Source organism: Arvicanthis niloticus, chromosome 2 (genome assembly GCF_011762505.2).
Source record: "Arvicanthis niloticus isolate mArvNil1 chromosome 2, mArvNil1.pat.X, whole genome shotgun sequence".
In the NCBI taxonomy this organism is placed as follows: Eukaryota; Metazoa; Chordata; class Mammalia; order Rodentia; family Muridae; genus Arvicanthis; species Arvicanthis niloticus.
In genome coordinates this window covers 148,236,975-148,243,415 of record NC_047659.1, presented here as the reverse complement: position 1 = coordinate 148,243,415, position 6,441 = coordinate 148,236,975, and positions in this window count along the sequence as shown.

Sequence of the window (6,441 nt, the reverse complement as noted above, 5' to 3'; positions counted from 1 at the left end):
TGGATGCCTTCTCTCTACTCCTCTTTCCAGATGCACTTCTATTCTCTCCTCTCTCTAGAAGCCCTTGTGTCTTCTCCTCTCTTTGGATTCCCTTCAATTCTCTCCTCACCCTAAATACCCTTCTGTCTTCTCTTCTCTCTGGATACTCTTCTGTCCTCTTTGTTCTCTGAATGTCCTTCAGTCTTCTCCTCCCTCTGGATGCCCTTCTGTTCTCTCCTCTTTCTGCATTCTCTTCTGTTCTCTCTTCTCTCTGGATGCCTTTCTGTTTTCAAATCTCTAGGGATGCCCTTCTGTACTCTCCTCTCTCCAGATGCCCTTCTGCATTCTCCTATCGCTGTATGCCCTTCTATTCTCTCCTCTCTCTGAATGCCCTTCTTTCCTTTGCTCTTTCTGGATTCTCTACTGTTCTCCTCTCTCTAGAAGCCCTTCTGTCTTCTCCTTTCTCTGGATTCCTGACAATTTTCTCCTCACTCTGGATACCTTTCTGTCTTCTCCTCCCTAGATGACCTTCTGTTCTCTCCTCTCACTGGATGCAATTCTGTCCTCTTCTCTCTCTGGATGCCCTTCTGTCTTCTTCTCTCTCTATATGCCCTTCTGTTCTCTACTCTCTTTGGATTCCCTTCTGTCTTCTCCTCTCTCTGGATGCCGTTCTGTCCTCTATTATCTCTGGATGCCCATCTGATCTCTTGTCTCTCCGGATGCCCTTCTGTGCTCTCCTCTCTCTGGATGCCCTTCTGTCCCCTCCTCTCTCTGGATGCCCTTCTGCTCTCTCCTCTCACTGAATATCCTTCTGTACTCTCCTCACTCTGGATGCCCTTCTGTTCTCTCCTTTTTCCAGATGCCACTCTTTTATCTCCTCTATCCGGATGCCCTTCTGCCTTCTCCTCACTCTGGATGGCTTTCTGTTCTCTCCTCTCTCTGGATGCACATCTGTACTCTCCTCTCTCTGTATGCCCTTCTGTCTTCTTTTCTCTCCGTATGACCTTCTGTTCTCTCCTCTCTTTGGATTCCCTTCTATCTTCTCCTCTTTCTGAATGCCCTTCTGTTCTCTCCTCTCTCTGTATTCACCTCTGTATTCGCCTCTATCTGGATGACCTTTTGTCCTCTAATCTCTTTGGATTCCCTTCTGTCCTCTCCTCTCTGGATGCCCTTCTTTGCTCTTCGTTCTCTGGATGACCTTCAGTTTTCTGCTCTCTCTGGATGCCTTTCTGTTCTCTCCTATTTCTGGATTCTATCCTGTTCTCTCTTCTCTCTGGATGCCTTTCTGTTATCAACTCTCTCGGGATGCCATTCTGTCCTCTCCTCTCTCCGGATGCCCTTCTGCCTTCTCCTCTCACTGGATGCCCTTCTATTCTCTCCTCTGACTGGATGCCCTTCTGTCCTCTGCTTTTTCTAGATTCTCTACTGTTCTCTATTCTCTAGTTGCCCTTCTGATTTCTCTGTTCACTAGATGCCTGACAATTTTCTCTTCACTCTGGATACCCTTCTGTCTTCTCCTCTCTCTAGATGCCCTTCTGTTCTTTCCTCTCACTGGATGCAATTCTGTCATCTCCTCTTTCTGGATGCCCTTCTATCTTCTCCTATCTCTGGATGCCCTTCAGTCCTCTTCTCTCTCAGGATGTCCTTCAGTCTTATGTTGTCTCAGGATGGGCTGCTGTTCTCTCCTCTTTTTGTTTTCTCTCCTGTTTTATCATCTCTCTGGATGCCCTTCTGTTCTTTCTTCCCTCGGTATGTCCTTTTGCCTCTCCTCTCTCTGGATGACCTTATGTCTTCTCCTTTCTCTGGATGACCTTCTGTTCTCTCCTCTCTCTGTATACCCTTTTGACCTCTCCTCTGTCTTGATACCCTTCGGTTTTCTCCTCTCTCTGGATGCCCTTCTGTTCTCTCCTCTCTCTGGATTCCCTTTTTTCTTCTCCTCTCTCTTGATGACCTTCTCTTCTCTCCTCTCTCTGGATGCCCTTCTGTCCTCTCCTCTTCATGGATGCCCTTTTGCTCTCTCCTTACTCTGGATCCCCTACTGTTCTCTCCTCTTTCCGGATGCCCTTCTGTCTTCTCCTCTCTCTGGATGCACTTCTGTTCTCTCCTCTCTTTGGAATCCCTTCTGTCTTCTCCTCTCTCTGTATGGCCTTCTGTACTATTTTATGTGGATACCCTTCTTTGCTCTCCTCTCTTTGGATGCCCTTCTGTCTTCCCTTTCTGGATGCCCTTCTGTTCTCTGCTCTCTCTGGAAGCCTTTCTGTCATCTCCTCTCTCTGGATGACCTTCTGTCTACTCCTCTCTTTCAATGACCTTCTGTTATCCCCTCTCTCCGGATGCCCTTCTGTTCTCTCCTCTCTCTGGATTCCCTTCTGTCTTCTCCTTCTCTGGATGTCCTTCTGCTCTCTCCTCTCTCTGGATTCCCTTCTGTCTTCTGCTCTCTCTTGATGCCCTTCTGTTCTCTCCTCTTTCTGGATGCCCTTCTGTTCTCTCCTCTCTCTGCATACCCTTCTGCTGTCTGCTCTCAGGATGCACTTCAGTCCTGTCCTCTCTCTGCATTCCCTATTTTTCTTTTCCTCTCTCTGGATGCCCTTCTGTCATCTCCTCTCTCTGGATGACTTTCTGTCTTCTCCTCTGTCCCAATGACATTCTGTTCTCTCCTCTCTCTGAATGCCCTTCTGTTCTCTCCTCTCTCTGGATTTGCTTCTGTCTTCTCCTAGTCTGGATGCCCTTCTGTTCTCTCTTCTTTCTGGATGCCCTTCTCCTCTCTCCCCTCTCTGAATGCCCTTCTGTTCTCTCATCACTCTGGATGCCCTTCTGTTCCCTCTTTTTTTGGATGCCCTTCTCCTCTCTCTGGATGCCCTTCTGTCCTCCCCTGGCTCTGGATGCCTTTCTGTCTTCTTCTCTTTCTGGATGCCTTCTCTTCTCTGCTCTCTCTAGATGCCCTTCTGTCCTCTCTTCTCTCTGGATGCCCTTCTGTTCTCTACTCTACCTGGATGCCCTTGTGTTCTCTCCTCTCACTGGATGCAATTCTGTCATCTCTCTCTGGATGCCCTTCTGTAGTCTTCTCTCTCTGGATGCCCTTCAGTCCTCTTTTCTCTCAGGATGCCCTTCAGTCTTATGCTCTCGCTGGATGGGTTGCTGTTCTCTACTCTTTCTGTTTTCTCTCTTGTTCTATCATCTCTCTGGATGCCCTTCTGTTCTATCTTCTCTCGGGATGTCCTTTTATCCTCTCCTCTCTCTGGATGCCCTTCTGTCTTCTCCTTTCTCTGGATGCCCTTCTGCTCTCTCCTCTCTCTGGATTCCCTTCTGTTCTCACTTCTCTCGGGATGTCCATCTGTCCTCTCCTCTCTCTGGATTCCCTTCTATCTTCTACTCTATCTTGATGTCCATCTGTTCTCTAATCTTTCTGGATGCCCTTCTTTTCTCTCCTCTCTCTGCATACCCTTCTGCCATCTGCTCTAATGATGCACTTCTGTTCTCTCCTCTCTCTGCATTCCCTATATTTCTTTTCCTCTATCTGGATGCTCTTCTGTCATCTCCTCTCTCTGGATGACCTTCTGTCTTCTCCTCTCTCCCGATGACCTTCTGTTCTCCCCTCTCTCCGAAGGCCTTTCTGATCTCTCCTCTCTCTGGATTTGCTTCTGTCTTCTCCTTCTCTGAAAGCCCTTCTGTTCTCTCCTCTTTCTGGAAGCCCTTCTGCTCTCTCCCTTCTCTGAATGCCTTTCTGTTCTCTCCTCACTCTGGATGCCCTTCTGTTCTATCCTTTTTCTGGATGCCCTTCTGCTCTCTCCTCTCTCTGGATGCCCTTCTTTCCTCCCCTGGCTCTGGATGCCCTTCTGTCTTCTTCTCTTTCTGGATGCCCTTCTGTTCTCTGCTCTCTCTAGATGCCCTTCTGTCCTCTCTTCTCTCTGGATGCCCTTCTGTTGTCTACTCTACCTGGATGGCCTTGTGTTCTCTTCTCTCACTGGATGCAATCCTGTCATCTCTCTCCATGCCCTTCTGTCTTCTTCTCTCTCTGGATGCCCTTCAGTCCTCTTTTCTCTCAGGATGTCCTTCAGTTTTATACTCTCTTTGGATGGGTTGCTGTTCACTACTCTTTCTGTTTTCTCTCTTGTTCTATCATCTCTCTGGATGCCCATCTGTTCTTTCTTCTCTCGGGATGTCCTTTTGTCCTCTCCTCTCTCTGGATGCCCTTCTGTTTTCCCCTTTCTCTGGATGCCCTTCTGTTTTATCCTCTCTCTGGATACCTTTTTGTCCTCTCCTCTCTCTTGATACCATTCTGTTCTCTCCTCTCTCTGGATGCCCTTCTGTTCTCTCCTCTCTCTGGATTCCCTTTTTGTCTTCTCGTCCCTCTGGATTCCCTTCTGTCTTCTCTCTCTAGATGCCCTTCTGTCCTCTATTCTCTCTGGATGCCCATCTGTTCTCTCCTCTCTCTGGATGAACTTCTGTCCTCTACTCTCTCTGGATGCCCTTCTGTCTTCTCTTTTCTCTGGATGCCCTTCTGCTCTCTCCTCTCTCTGGATTCTTTTCTGTTCTATCTTCTCTCGGGATGTCCTTCTGTCCTCTCCTCTCTCTGGATTACCTTCTGTTTTCTACTCTCTCTTGATGCCCTTCTTTCTCTCCTCTTTCTGAATGCCCTTCTGTTCTCTCCTCTCTCCACATACACTTTGGCCGTCTGCTCTTAGGATGAACTTCTGTTCTCTCCTCTCTCTGCATTCCCTATTTTTCTTTTCCTATCTCTGGATGACCTTCTGTCATCTCCTCTCTCTGGATTCCCTTCTGTCTTCTCCTCTATCTAGAAGCCCTTCTGTACTCTATTCTCTCTGGATGCCCATCTGTTCTCTCCTCTCTCTGGATGAACTTCTGTCCTCTACTCTCTCTGGATGCCCTTCTGTCATCTCATTTCTCTGGATTCCCTTCTGTTCTCTCTTCTCTCGGAATGTCCTTCTGTCCTCTCTTCTCTCTGGATTCCCTTCTGTCTTCTCCTTTCTCTGGATTCCCTTCTGTTCTCTCTTCTCTCGGGATGTCCTTCTGTCCTCTCTTCTCTCTGGATTCCCTTCTGTCTTCTACTTTCTCTTGATGCCCTTCTGTTCTCTACTCTTTCTATATGCCCTTCTGCTATCTCCCCTCTCTGAATGCCCATCTATTCTCTCCTCACTCTGGATGCTCTTCTGTTCTCTCCATTTTCGGGATGCCCTAATGCTCGCTCCTCTCTCTGGATGCCCTTCTGTCTTCTTCTCTTTCTGGAGGCCCTTCTGTTCTCTTCTCTCTCTAGATGCCCTCCTGTCCTCTCTTCTCTCTGGATTCCCTTCTGTTCTCTACTCTACCTGAATGCCCTTGTGTTCTCTCCTCTCACTTGAATGCAATTCTGTCATCTCTCTCCATGCCCTTCTGTCTTCTCTCTCTCTGGTTGCCCTTCAGCCCTCTTTTCTCTCAGGATGTCCTTCAGTCTTATACTCTCTCTGGATGGGCTGCTGTTCTCTCCTCTTTCTGATTTCTCTCTTGTTCTATCATCTCTCTGGATGCCCTTATGTTCTTTCTACTCTCGGGATGTCCTTTTGTCCTCTCCTGTCTCTGGATGCCCTTCTGTCTTTTCCTTTTTCTGGATGCCCTTCTGTTCTCTCCTCTCTCTGGATACCCTTTTGTCCTCTCCTCTCTCTTGATACCCTTCTATTCTCTCCTCTCTCTGGATGCCCTTCTGTTCTCTCCTCTCTCTGGATTCCCTTTTTGTCTTCTCCTCTCTTTGTATTCCCTTCTGTCTTCTCCTCTCTCTAGATGCCCTTCTGTCCTCTATTCTCTCTGGATGGCCTTCTGTTCTCTACTCTATCTAGATGCCCTTCTGTCTTCTCCTCTCTCTGTATGGCCTTCTGTACTATTTTATGTGGATGCCCTTCTTTGCTCTCCTCTCTCTGGATGCCTTTCTGTCTTCTCCTATCTCCCAATGCTCTTCTTTCTCTCCTCTATCTGGATTCCCTTCTGTCTTCTACTCTCTCTGGATGCCCTTCAGTTCTCTCCTCTCTCCGAATGCCCTTCTGTTCTCTCCTCTCTCTGGATTCACTTCTGTCTTCTCCTTTTCTGGATGCCCTTCTGTTCTTTCCTCTCTCTGGATGCCCTTTTGTCCTCTTCTCTCTGGATTCCCTTCTGTTCTGTCCTCTCCCTGGATGCCCTTCTGTACTCTTCTCTTTATGGATGCCCTGATGTAATCTCCTCTCTGGAGGCAATTTTGTCTTCTCCTCTCTCCGAATGCCCTTCTGTTCTCTCCTCTCTTTGGATTCCATTCTGTCTTCTCCTCTCTCTGTATGGCCTTCTGTACTATTTTATGTCGATGCCCTTCTTTGCTCTAATCCCTATGGATGCAATTCTGTCTTCTCCTATCTACCGATGCCCTTCTGTCTTCTCCTCTTTCTGGATGCCCTTCTGTTCTCTGCTCTCTTTAGATGCCCTTCTGTCCTCTCTTCTCTC